Source organism: Phacochoerus africanus, chromosome 8 (assembly GCF_016906955.1).
Source record: "Phacochoerus africanus isolate WHEZ1 chromosome 8, ROS_Pafr_v1, whole genome shotgun sequence".
NCBI classification, from domain to species: Eukaryota; Metazoa; Chordata; class Mammalia; order Artiodactyla; family Suidae; genus Phacochoerus; species Phacochoerus africanus.
The window spans coordinates 124,697,733-124,712,037 of record NC_062551.1 but is presented as its reverse complement, the minus strand read 5'-3'; positions in this window follow the sequence as shown (position 1 = coordinate 124,712,037).

The window sequence follows — 14,305 nt, the reverse complement described above, 5'->3', positions numbered from 1 at the left end:
TTGTAATCTGGAGGTAAACAAATATGAAGTATTATAAGAAAGAGCAAGACTATTAGTTTTGCAAATTTTATCAGTCTTTGTACTGTCAAATTTAGTTGAGCACATTAGTTAGCTATAATTCTAAAACTTACCTGAAGCATTTTCTTCAATGATGAAAGGTGTTTGCTTTACTTTTTTTGCACAATTAAAATTTATCCTTTATGTTTTTCTATTCAACATTTTAATGATTCTGCTTCCTTCCTAGTCATACCATCACAATAAGAAAATAGTGATCAGAGGCTGGGATTGTTTTTGGCCCTGTTATTATTTTTTTTCTTTTGCTCATTTGCATCTTCACTTAGAGATTAAATATCAGAATCAGGATTTTTTTTTTTTGTCTTCTTAGGGCTGCACCCACAGCATATGGAAGTTCCCAGCCTTGGGGGGTTGGGGGAGGTGAATCAGAGCTGTAGCTGCTGGCCTACACCACAGCCACAGGAACATGGGATCTGAGCCATGTCTGCAACCCCATAGCTCATTGAAATGCCAGATCCCCAAACCATTGAGTAAGGCCAGGGATTGAACCCACATACTCATGGATACTAGTCAGATTCCTTACTGTTGAGCCACAATGGGAACACCCAGAGTTAGTTCTGATGCATGCAATTTTAACTGAGAACTATGAATTACATCCAAATCAATAGAGTTCACTTTCTTAAAGTAAATTTATGAACTTTATTTTCTGATTTATACAAATAAATAAGACAAAGAGCAGAGGGATGAAAATATAGGAAATTACATCTACTGAAATCACAAGACAGTTGTGTACCTGAACCATTCATTTCACTTCCCTGGCCCAATGACTTTGTATATTATAATAATAATAATAATAATAATAATAATAATAATAATAATGATAATAATTATAATTCTCTTCTTACATGGTCTTAAAATGATATAATATAACGCATAGAATGTTTTAATGAACGTGACATTGTATTTTGGGGTGGAACTATTCATCTGACAAATAATTCATAGCCTTACTGAATTCTGTGACAAGAATACAGTTTAACAAGACTATTCTAAAGGTGAGAACATTAAAGTTTAAATTAAATTAGTCATCAAGTTCTTACTGCTAGTTAATTTCTGAATTGTAGATCTCATCCTCTTCTACTTGTAACTTACAAATGTTGAATTGCAACTATATCTCCCCTTCTGCTTGTAACTTACAAAGGTTGAATTGCAGCCTAAAATGTCTAATGAAACTTTATTTTTTACTTCCTACTGTAATTTCATAGGTAAGCCAGAAGAAAATAAAAGTTAAAGATTGCTAAATTGCTAAGCTTCTCTTATGCAGGAATATGAACCATTTAAATTAAAAAAAACATGAATTTTTATAAACAAAGTGCAATGATTTTATTTATTACTCCAGAATCAAGGAAAGGAAAAAGTTCTTGAAAAGAAAAACAGAGAAAGAACACATGGAAATGATTTTATTTGTGTGTATGTGTATCTAGGAGTTATTCACATAAGTGGTTTAAGTTGTATAAAATTTTATTCTATTTATTTTAGAGTTATGAAATGAGTTATGAAAATCACTGGGAATAAAAGTCTAATTATAATTAGACTCTCAAGGTGAAGCTCAAAGACCCCTTAAATCCTAGCTAATGCCTTTTTTTGTGAGAGAGATAAATGGTGTTCAAAAGCTGGAACAGGAGAGGCTGCATGAAAATACACTTGACTAAGAGTAGTTCCTGGAGACAGCACTATAGTCACCACAGTGATCAGGACATCATCTTCTGTGATATCATAGACTGTCTGGTCACATGGTCCAACAGATGGACTCTCAAAAACTGTAATATATTGTCAAGGCTTAGAAGGGAAAAAAAAAAAAAGCCTCAAAGCCTTGTCCTGCTTTTAGTGGTAAACACCCAAAAGGAAGAGACTCTAGAGACTGATGTAAAGATAAGCACAAGGGAGACTAACCAGTTAATTGGGATAACAGAGAAATTAAATCATGTTGGTTAACTCAGTGAATCAATACAAATAAAAATGATAAAAGAAGAATCACAATTCTCCTGAAAGTTCAAAATAAATCTCCTCATCAATGTAACATATAGGTACAGAATGATAGCAATGATGGCAAGAAAAGTTCAGGCAGAAGGAGTTTTAATTCTAAAAACAATTTACGTAAATATTGTGAGATTCTAGAGAGCACTTACCTCCAGAATGTATGCAGATAGAGCCATCTCTGAAAATGACCCACCTGTCTTCAGCAAGGCTGAATGGAGATAAGGAGAATGGGGGCAGCTAGCAATAAGGATGTTTCTCTTCATCATTGTAACTCTTTAGTGAGGAGAAAAGATTATGTGGGAACTTACCCTGTGCTCCATATTTTCCTAAAATTACATATGTAAGTATTTTGTATTTTGTCATCATTTATATGTGGGTTTACTTTACCTTTTAACAACTGGCATATTGCTTTTTTTTTTTTTTTTTTTTTTTAGGCCTGCACCCAAAGCATGTGGAGATTCCAAGGCCAGAGGTCCAATCGAATTGGAGCTATAGCTGCTGGCCCATGCCACAGCCACAGCAATGAGGAATCCGAGTGGCATCTGTGAGCTACACCACAGTTCAAGGCAATGCCAGATATTTAACCCAATGGGCAAGTCCAGGGATTAAACCCAAATCCTCATGAATACTAGTCGGGTTTGTTAACCTCTGAACCACGATGGGAACCCCTTTGTTTGTTTGTTTGTTTTAATATAATGATTTTAATTTTTTCCACTGTAATTTGTTTGCTTTTGATCTAGTTCTTTGAGTTTATATTTACAGATTAAAATGTCCCATTCAAGAATTAGTAAAATGGAGTTCTGATTGTGGCTCAGTGGTTAATGAATCTGACTAGGAACCATGAGGTTGTGGGTTCGATCCCTGGCCTTGCTCAGTGGGTTAAGGATCTAGTGTTGCCGTGATCTGTGGTGTAGGTTGCAGACGCAGCTCGGATCCCACGTTGCTGTGGCTCTGGCGTAGGCTGGTGGCTATGGCTCTGATTAGACCCCTAGCCTGGGAATCTCCATATGCCGCTGGAGCGGCCCTAGAAAAGGCAAAAAGACAAAAAAAAAAAGAATTAGTAAAGTTATCATATATTGGCTACCAATGTGTCTGCCAAAACACAAATTTAAAGAATACTGTCTCTAAACTATATATCCAAAATGGTCAGCTGTTTTCAATATTATAAGGTAGTTACCCAACACCCCCCCCCACTCCATCCTCCTTAAAACACAGCTCTCAGTGGGTGAGTTAAGTCTCATATTACTACATTACAATCATCTCTTAATAGGATATAAATCTTTTGGTTTTGAAATACCATTTTAAAGTTGTCGTTAAAGCATGATGGATTACCAGTTCTTAAGACATTTAATGACTCAGTGTGAAATTGACCCAGTTTCTGGGTTGATAAGGGAGTAACCTATTTATATCTCCTTAATGAACATTAAATGTCTTTTTGGAGTGATGAAGTAGGGGATAGTAATACAAGAGGTCTGAAAATGGCAAAGGAAACTGGGCATTCCTATAAGGTTCATGCTTTCCTCTGGGCTCCCATAGCACTCTGTGTGTTACAAGCAGAACCTAGTACTTTGATCATCTCTTCATGGGTGTTTACGTATTCCAGAGAATAGGTACATTATCCCTAATTTTTATTAGACTACACAAGCCTCTTATCACCAAAATAGAAAGTAAGCAATATTTTTGAACATTATTCTAACCTAATCCCTATGTGCAATGAGGCATTAAATTCTGTCTATAATGCTACTATGCTATTATTCCTCTTTTAAAATATTTTTTCACTTCTCACTGTATCTTCCACAATGCAGGCACTTAGCTCTGCCCCACACTGTATTAACAATCTTCTTCTGGTCTGTCTAATTAATGCCTCTCACCTTTCTGACTCATTTTAAATAAAGCAGTCTGCTAAATCTAATGACAGATGTTGACATTGATCACATTAATTCTTGTGCAAAAGCTTTACATCCTTGTTGTCTGAAGAGTAAAATTCAACTTGACCGTATATTTCAAGTAATTATACCTCCCAAGCTTCAGTGCTCTCTATCCTTTCACTTACCCTAAGATTCATATCAGTGTATCCAAATTTTTGATGTTGTTATTCAAAGTGCTCAAGGGATATCAACCACCATCTGTTATGGTGTCTCACCAAGGTAGTGATTCACTATCAGAGAAGGATGGGCAAAGAAGATCTGATCAGGATTAATAGAAAGGTGTCTCTCTTCTTCACATCTAACAGATCCTTATTTTCCCTCCTTCTTACCATTCCCTCTTTCTTCACACTCTCATTTCCTTCAGCCTGTAATGACCTTCCCTCCTTTTCTCTCCATATAAATGCGAGGTTTGTTTCAAATGCTTCCTTGAATGATGAGTGAAGAAATATAACATAAAAATTACTTAATATAAATTCAATTTTACAAATATTGTCATAAAACATGACTGAAAATTTTGGTAGAGGCTACCAACTATTTACCAAAATAGGCTTTCTATCTGGGGTCCCTATAGGTGACATTTCCCAGCTTCTCCAGCATTTAGGAACAACCAGATGTCGAAGGATCTCACAAGGAATATAAATAGATAAAGCTAGATGTCACTTCCGGACCTACAAAACCTTTCAGATGGGTTCCTTTTTGCACACTTTATGCTCTTTATCCTCTGCCATTGAAAAAAGATGGCAGTGACACCAGATGAAAGAAGTTGGAGAGTTTGTATCAGGGTTCTCCAGAGAAACAGAGTAAAACATTATATTAAATATACACATATGTGGAGTTCCCATCATGGAATAGAGGAAATGAATCTGACTGGAACCATGAGGTTGCAGGTTCGATCCCTGGCCTCACTCAGTGGGTTAAGGATCTGGCTGTGAGCTGCAGTATAGGTCATAGATGTGGCTTGGATCTGGCATTGCTGAGGCTCCAGCGTAGGCCAGCAGCTGTAGCTCTGATTAGACCCCTAGCCTGGGAACCTCCATATGCTGTGGATGCAGCCCTAAAAATAAAAAAAAATATGCATATGTAAAATATGTGTGTATGTGTACACATATAAGCAAAGAAATTTATTTCAATAAATTGTCCTCCTGCCATTGTGGGAGCTGGATAATCTAGAAATAGTAAAGCAGGCCTGCAGGCTAGAAACTTGGGGCAAGATACTAAAATCTTGAGATAGAATGTCTTCTCCTTCAGAGAAAACTCAATTTTGCCCTTAAGGATTTTCCACTAATTAGATGAAACTCAACACATGACAGAAGATAATCTCCTTTAGCTAAAGTTAACTGATTGCAGATGTTAACCACATCCACAAAGTACCTTTACAACAGCACCTGGATTAGGGTTTGATTGAATAACTGGACACTATAGCCTAGCCAAACTAACACGTAAACTTATTACAAAGTTCCTACATGTGGAAGTGGTCTCCCTTGATAATCTGGGCACACACAGAGAAATGGGGTATAAGGAAGAAGTAAAGTTTATTATTTTAAACCATTGAAATTTGAGATTTTTTTATGTCAACTAAACCTATTTCAAATAATATACAAGTCTTTCAGCCATTTTGAGTTTATTTGTGTGCATGGTGTGAGGGTGTGTTCTAGTTTCATTGCTTTGCATGCAGCTGTCCAGGTTTCCCAGCAATGCTTGCTGAATAGACTTTCTTTTTCCCATTTGATGCTCTTGCCTCCCTTGTCAAAGATTAATTGAACATAGGTGTCAGGGTTTATTTCCGGATTCTCTATTCTGTTCCATTGGTCTGTCTGTCTGTTTTGATACCAGGACCACACTGTTTTGATGACTGTGGCTTTGTAGTATTTCTTGAAGTCTGGGAGAGTTATGCCTCCTGCTTGGTTTTTGTTTCTCAGGATTGCTTGGGCGATTCTGGGTCTTTTGTGGTTCCATATGAATGTTTGGATTGTTTGTTCTAGTTCTGTGAAAAATGTCCTGGGTAATGTGATAGGGATTGCATTGAATCTGTAGATTGCTTTGGGTAGGATGGCCATTTTTACAATATTGATTTTCCCAATCCAGGAACATGGAATATCTTTCCATTTCTTTACATCTTCTTTGGTTTCTTTGATGAAAGTTTTATAGTTCTCGGCATATAGGTCCTTTACCTCCTTGGTCAGGTGTATTCCAAGGTATTTGATTTTTTGAGGTGCAATTTTAAAAGGTATTGTATTTTTGTACTCCTTTTCTAATATTTCATTGCTGGTATGCAGAAATGCAACTGACTTCTGAATGTTAATCTTATATCCTGCTACTTTGCTGAATTTATGAATCAGTTCAAGGAGTTTTTGGGTTGAGTCCTTGGGGTTTTCTATGTATAGTATCATATCATCTGCATACAGTGACAGTTTTATCTCTTCTCTTCCTATATGGATGCCTTTTATTTCTTTTGTTTGTCTAATTGCTGTGGCTAGGACTTCCAACACTATTTTGAAGAGCAGTGGTGAGAGTGGGCATCCCTGTCTTGTTCCCGATTTGAGTGAGAAGGCTTTCAGTTTTTCCCCATTGAGGATTATATTTGCTGTGGGTTTGTCATAAATGGCTTTGATTATGTTGAGGAATGTTCCCTCTATACCCACTTTGGCGAGGGTCTTGATCATGAATGGATGTTGGACTTTGTCAAATGCTTTTTCTGCATGTATTGAGAGGATCATATGATTTTTGACTTTTTTTTTGTTAATGTGGTGTATGATGCTGACTGATTTGCGTATGTTGAACCATCTTTGTGAACCTGGGATGAACCCAACCTGGTCATGGTGTATAATTTTTTTGATATGTTGTTGGATTCAGTTGGCTAAGATTTTGTTGAGAATTTTTGCATCTATATTCATCAATGATATTGGGCGATAGTTTTCTTTTTTGGTGGTATCTCTGTCTGGTTTTGGAATGAGGGTGATGGTGGCATCCTAGAATGTCTTTGGGAGTATTCCTTCTCCTTCAACCTTTTGAAAAAGTTTAAGGAGGATGGGCACCAATTCCTCTTTATATGTTTGATAGAATTCACCTGTGAAGCCATCTGGTCCTGGACTTTTATTTGTAGGGAGTGATTTTATGACCTCTTCAATTTCATTTCTAGTGATCGGTCTGTTCAGTTGGTCTGTTTCTACTTGATTCAGTTTTGGCAGGCTGTAAGATTCTAGAAAATTGTCCATTTCTTCCAGATTGTCAAACTTGTTGCCACAAAAATACACTCAAAATGGCTGAAAGACTTAAATATACGACAGGACACCATCAAACTCCTAGAAGAAAACATAGGCAAAACACTCTCGGACATCAACATCATGAATATTTTCTCAGGTCAGTCTCCCAAAGCAATAGAAATTAGAGCAAAAATAAACCCATGGGATCTCATCAAACTGAAAAGCTTTTGCACAACAAAGGAAACCCAAAAGAAAACAAACAGACAACTTACAGAATGGGAGAAAAGAGTTTCACATGATGCAACCGACAAGGGCTTAATCTCTAGAATATATAACAACTTATACAACCCAACAGCAAAAAAGCCAATCCATCAATGGAAAAATGGGCAAAAGACCTGAATAGACATTTCTCCAAAGAAGATATACAGATGGCCAACAAACACATGAAAAAATGCTCAACATCACTGGTTATAAGAGAAATGCAAATCAAAACTACCATGAGATACCACCTCACACCAGTCAGAATGGCCATCATTAATAAATCCACAAATAGCTAGTGCTGGAGGGGCTGTGGAGAAAAGGGAACCCTCCTGCACTGCTGGTGGGAATGTAAACTGGTACAGCCACTATGGAGAACAGTTTGGAGATACCTTAGAAATCTATACATAGAACTTCCATATGACCCCGCAATCCCACTCTTGGGCATCTATCCGGACAAAACTCTACTTAAAAGAGACACGTGCACCCGCATGTTCATTGCTGCACTATTCACAATAGCCAAGACATGGAAACAACCCAAATGTCCATCGACAGATGATTGGATTCGGAAGAAGTGGTATATATACACAATGGAATACTACTCAGCCATAAAAAAGAATGACATCATGCCATTTGCAGCAACATGGATGGAACTAGAGAATCTCATCCTGAGTGAAATGAGCCAGAAAGGCAAAGACAAATACCATATGATATCACTCATAACTGGAATCTAATATCCAGCACAAATGAACATCTCCTTAGAAAAGAAAATCTTGGACTTGGAGAAGAGACTTGTGGCTGCCTGATGGGAGGGGGAGGGAGTGGGAGGGATTGGGAGCTTGGGCTTATCAGACACAACTTAGAATAGATTTACAAGGAGATCCTGCTGAATAGCATTGAGAACTTTGTCTAGATACTCATGTTGCAACAGAAGAAAGGCTGGGGGAAAAATGTAATTGTAGTGTATACATGTAAGGATAACCTGACCCCCTTGCTGTACAGTGGGAAAATAAAAAATAATAATAATAATAATAATAATATACAAAGTATCACTAGATAGAGATCTTTCCAGTACTACTTCAAAAAATAGATAAAAGTAGCCTGTAATTAAGCATTAAATGTTGATATGCTAGTAAATTTTACTCTGAGGTTGAAGTTGGCTTATTATCTTTAACAAGTTAAACACTTATTAAAATGTGGATGATACTTTAATTTGCCCAAGCTGAACACATTTTTCATGGTACTATTTAAAGGTGAATATCCACCAAGCTTCATTTCAGATTATTACCTCTTTGAAATTAGTGGAGTGAATTTTACTGAGGTTTTAAAAATGTTGTGATTTTGGATTAAATGTTTCCAGAAAGGATATAACTGTTAGCTTGGCTCTAAACTCTTGATGCAGTCTTCAAGCAGTTAAAGGGGCAAACTTGCAGTAGTCACGTGGTTTTAGGATGTAAACCTCCAAATTGCGGAGGCAATTGCTTGCTTGATTTGGTTGATATTTAGCCAAAATCTATGAGCTCATATTCACTGGCATTAACTATATTTACTACTATCAGAATGAAATTCAAATCATTCAGTGTGTAGCCCTAATAATAATCCGATATGACTAGGGGCTGCTTCTTCAACATTATTTCCACCTAATTTATAATCAAGATGTTCAATTAATAATTTCAGCACTTTATGCAGTGTTAAGTCAGCTGAAAAATATGTGATTTTTCCACTTTTCATTTTTCACAATGCTGAGGAATGCATAATAACCTGACAAAATGGGAATGCCAGGAAAGCAACAATTATCAACAGAATAATGGGAAAAGGGAAGGATTTTAAGAGAAAAACTAAAAAGTTGATTGAGTTCTATAAAAATGGAAAGGCACAAAACAATTGCAAAAATAAAGCAACCATGTCTATAACAGAGACAATTGTTAAAGATTTATGATTGTTAAGGATTTAATTGACACAGGTAGGAAACACCATCACCTCTTGTGGGTGCTTCCTTCATGGAATCTGCCAGAGATCTGTTGAAATCTTTCCATTTGTTTTAACTCTGTCCTTGCTTCTTTAGACTATTGTTATTTTCTCCATCCCCCTCTTGGGTGCTATTTTCCTACATTTTTAAGCTACCACATTAACAATGATAATCTAGGTTAATTCAATTCATTATTAAAAAATTATGTAAAATATTTAGCTCAGTGTAAAGGGATGAAAAGAGAAGATACAACAAGTAATGTAACAACAGTTACCAGTTCACTGTGCTAAGGGGTTTTGATGCACTTATTTCATTGCATACTCATAACCTCATAAACTGGATATATATGGAATTCTATGAAAGGGAAGATTCTGAAAAGCTGAATTTAAGCTGTGCTTTAAACTTGAGTATGTGGAAGAGCTAATAGCCATTCTTGGGAGCAGTGCCTAGTCTAGTTTGACTGAAAATTACAAGGTTTAAGAGAATTGGAGGGACCATATACCATATATACTACTAACATACAAATGAGTACTTGGCTCAAAACAACATATCCACCACACTGTTATTTTTTTCAGCAGCTGTATCATTTGTGTTGAGTGATATGCAGCTGTCTTTTTAGCATTTGAGGGAGATATAATTATACTTATCCCAACATTCACCATTTATATTATATTGGAATCATATTTCCATTTACCTAAGCTAATATATTAGGGTTCTTGAGTGAATGGAACACAGAGGCAGTCTCTTTAAGGAAATCATTCATGCCCTGGCAGGCCTAGATGAAGCACCATCTGTAGGTGAGCACCTGGGAGTAAGGGATAGGGGGCTTATAGGGGAGGAACCTCAAGCACAGTAGACACTTGGCAGAGGGGTAGTAATAATTTGATAAAGTTCACTGGGAAAGGGAGGGCTGACATAACAGATTTACCCTGCTACATTATATCCATGTTCTGTTCTGCTTTCTTCCAGATATCAAGGTCTGTGTCAGAAGGCTGCTTCAAAAGAGGACTAAACTAAGGACAGTATCCTTACTTCACAACTCTAACCATGCCTGGGAAATTTAGAAATGAATTTACTCTTTCCAATCTAGGTTTAGAGCAGTGTTAGATTGCATAAACTGTTTCTGAGACATAGGATGTACTTGAGAAAAAGATTAATAAGCAAATAAGGTAATAGCACATTATCACCAGATTTTTTTAAAAAAAACTTTCCTTTTTTCTTTTCCCTTTTATTCTTTTCTTGAGATGGAGAATTGTTAGAACTGCTAGAGTTTAGAAAAGTGACATTATCTATTTGGACAGAAGAAAATTGTGGAGATCATTTATCCCAACTCTCCATTTACTTTTGTATTGAGGAAAATTTTGTATCTTTAAATGAGGAAACTGAGGCCCAAACAAATTTAGTGATTTGTAGACAGTAACATCAAATTAGTAACAGTGTGTTTAAAAAAAAATCCCATTATGCTAAACTACCTCTAAAATAAGTCTATGGAAAGGATTTTGTCCTTATGTCTTTTGGACAAAAACAATGTGAGGTCTTTATGTTTAAAGTTATAAAACTTTCTATTGATGCTGCATCAACCTTTTACATGATTGGCTTTTACCAATGAAGCAGGAAATTCAAGACGGAAATTAATTCTCTTGGCATCTACAAAGCCAGAAACTCTTTGAAGTTAAAACAGGAGATATCATTGACTTCATTGAATGTATTCCAATGCTTAATGTACTGAAATAAATCCAAACCTTTGACTGAGGAAAGATTGCTATGGATTTTTATTTTATAGAAGAAAAAAATTAATTTTTTAATAGACATTGCCAGAGGTGGAAATTACTTTTTATGTAAACTCAGCAAAGGTGTTTGGAATTAGTTCTTGAAAGATGGCCTCAATCATTTTCAAGGTCAAGTGAGAGTGAATATGATTCCCCAATGTTAGTAATTTCTATTCTGTTAACAGACTGTTAAGAAGACTTGGAACACCTATCAGATATAATTTGGGGGTGCCAAAAGTCCTCACCATTCTCAAATCTCTTTCCCACCATTGTCGCCAATGCTTGAGATTAAATCTTTGCACATTTCTCCTTTGGATTTCAAAGTTTATTTTCCCTCAGTTCCTTTTTGAAATGCAAATATCCTCTATGAGCTAATACTTTAAGCCCTATCAGCTAAAAATCCCCTGGAATTACTTAAGCATTAACTGGGAGCACAAAGGTACCTAAGGGTAAAAATAAGGAAATAAGGGCACCAAAGTTAGGCAGGGAAATACTGAAACCTGGAGCTAAGGCTGTCAAAAATGAACCTTCAGGGAAGCATTATTTTGCCTGGCACTTTTTCTGACCTCAGAAAGGACAATATGGGTTGATAGGTGCATCACAATGTTAGAATTTTTTCATTACTGTCCTGAGTGGTATTAAATAACCCATATGTTTTAAATTAACTTCTTCCCCTATGAAAAAATTTAACAATTGCCTATAGATATGTGCCTTGACTTGAAGGATTATTCGAATGTTTTTGTAGTTAGACAATGACTGCCAAAACACTTACCATGTTGTGTCAGTCAAATGAAAATATTTTCTTCATCATTGTTGGGAGTATTAAGTATTGAAGATGTAAAAATAGGTAAGTAGTGACAAAAAATGAAGAGTCTTAATATTTACAGTTGAATAAACCCAGTATTTATTTCTCATGACTCAGTAAGGCAAGTGGCTAGTTATCCTGAATTTTAAGTGAGATACTGTATGTTTCTTAATTTTTATTAAGCTATCTATCTATCTATCTATCTATCTATCTATCTATCTATCTATCATCTACCTATCTATCATCTACATATCTACCTCATCAAGGCTTTTGAAGACTCCAGAGAGGTGGTAGATGAATGCCAAGGCAAACAGAATGATTAATGGGGCTTCTCACATCCTCATGTATGCACCATTGCACCCAGGGGTCAGACTTTTATACGGGTCACTCTAGTGCTGCTGGATTCACAAAGATCGCTTGTGACTTTTTAGTCACCAAATGCCTGTAGTCTAATTTTACTCTTCATTCTCCTTGGTCTCTGGCATTTATACTCTCAACCATCTTCCATTTCTGTAAACTTGCTTCTTGGCTCTAACTGTAGGAAAGTATTCTAATACATTTACATCTCTTTTTTTTTCATTATCTCCCTTTTCCTTTTGTATCTTCTATATATATCTTTGTTCACAATATTTGAATCCTGAGTCTTCCACTCTTAAGAGAAGCTATAGTCTTAATCCTAATTTTTTTGTTTGCCTTGGCATATTAATTTTAAAAAAAACACAGATCCTAATCTCTAAGGAGCTTGTAGTTTAATGAATGCTGATGGACATTTGACTCCTTTTTCCTCCTGTCTTATTTCTAATACATTTTGTCTACCACTTCCTTGTTTATTTGATCAATAAACCACTTGAATCTTATTAACTTCATGCTTTAAACACCTTCGATATTTATCTATTTTAGAGAGAGAGAGACAGCTATTTAAGGTTTGAAGGCTTCTACAGTTTTATCCCAGTATGTCTCTCAGTTTTATCCAAATACCTCTTTAATATTATCACCTCTTTTTATTTCCATTAAAACCTGCAGCTTCAGATTTTTTATTCCTTGTCCCTCAAAAATGTCACATGTACTTTGTTCTCCACAGCTCTTTCTATTTCATCATCACCGTTGTGAATGTATAACTCTTGCCTTTTCTTCTTCCCATTAGGCTTTCTGTGCTCATCTTAACACCCTTTCCAACACTGAGCCTTCTCCTTTATTTTTTCTTAACAAGTCACCATTTAAAAGTCTATACATTTTAATTATTTATCTTATGATGCAAATCTCCATAAACAAGATAAATAGACATGAGCTCTAGGAAGGTGGGGACTTTTGTCCATTTTGCTCATTTGTAAACACCAGTGCCTGAAATATTTTTTATCACATACCAGTCACTCAGTGAAATCTTTTAGAAAGAATGAATGGATTAATTAATTCAATCTTTCAGAACTTTGACTTCCTAATCTGGAAAATAATTTTTATACATGTAATATTTTCATGTGTGTATATTTATACATAAGATTTTTGAAATATATCTCATGTAGATGTGTCTATATTTTAGAATAATTAAATTAAATGGACTCTTGGCAGAAATCCAATATCTAGTATCTTTTACATGGAACTGGGGAAAGAAAAGGTTTGGGTAAAACAGTTTTTTTTTGGGGGGGTGGCCAGGGTGACAATGAGCCACAGCAGTGACAAAGCTGAATCTTTAACCACAAGGGCACAAGGGAACGGCAAGATGAGTTTTAAATTAGATTTGAGTATTGACCCTTTATGGAAATTTTTGTAGATTTTTTTTTTCTATTTGCCTCCCTCACTCATTATATCTTAATGCCACAAATACACTATGTTTGTGTATTGTGGCCCAGTGAGGATAAAACTATTGTAATATCTATGGTTTTTCCCACCCACTGCTCGCTTTTAAAACAATTTTTTCCTCTTTGGGGGCAGGAACTCCTTTTGTTCACAGTATATACTTCAGATAGTATGATAAGCACGTATTTTAAAATGAACGCAAAGAGGAGTTCCTGTCGTGGCGCAGTGGTTAACAAATCCGACTAGGAACCATGAGGTTGTGGGTTCGATCCCTGGCCTTGCTCAGTGGGTTAAGGATCCAGTGTTGCCATGAGCTGTGGTGTAGGTTGCAGACAGATGTGGCTCAGATCTGGTGTTGCTGTGGCTGTGGCATAGGCCAGCGGCTACAGCTCCGATTCGACCCCTAGCCTGGGAACCTCCAAATGCCATGGGAAGCGGGCCTAGAAAAGGCAAAAAGACACACACAAAAATTAAATAAATTTAAAAAATTAAAAGAAAAAATAAGTAAAAATAAAATAAAATAAAAT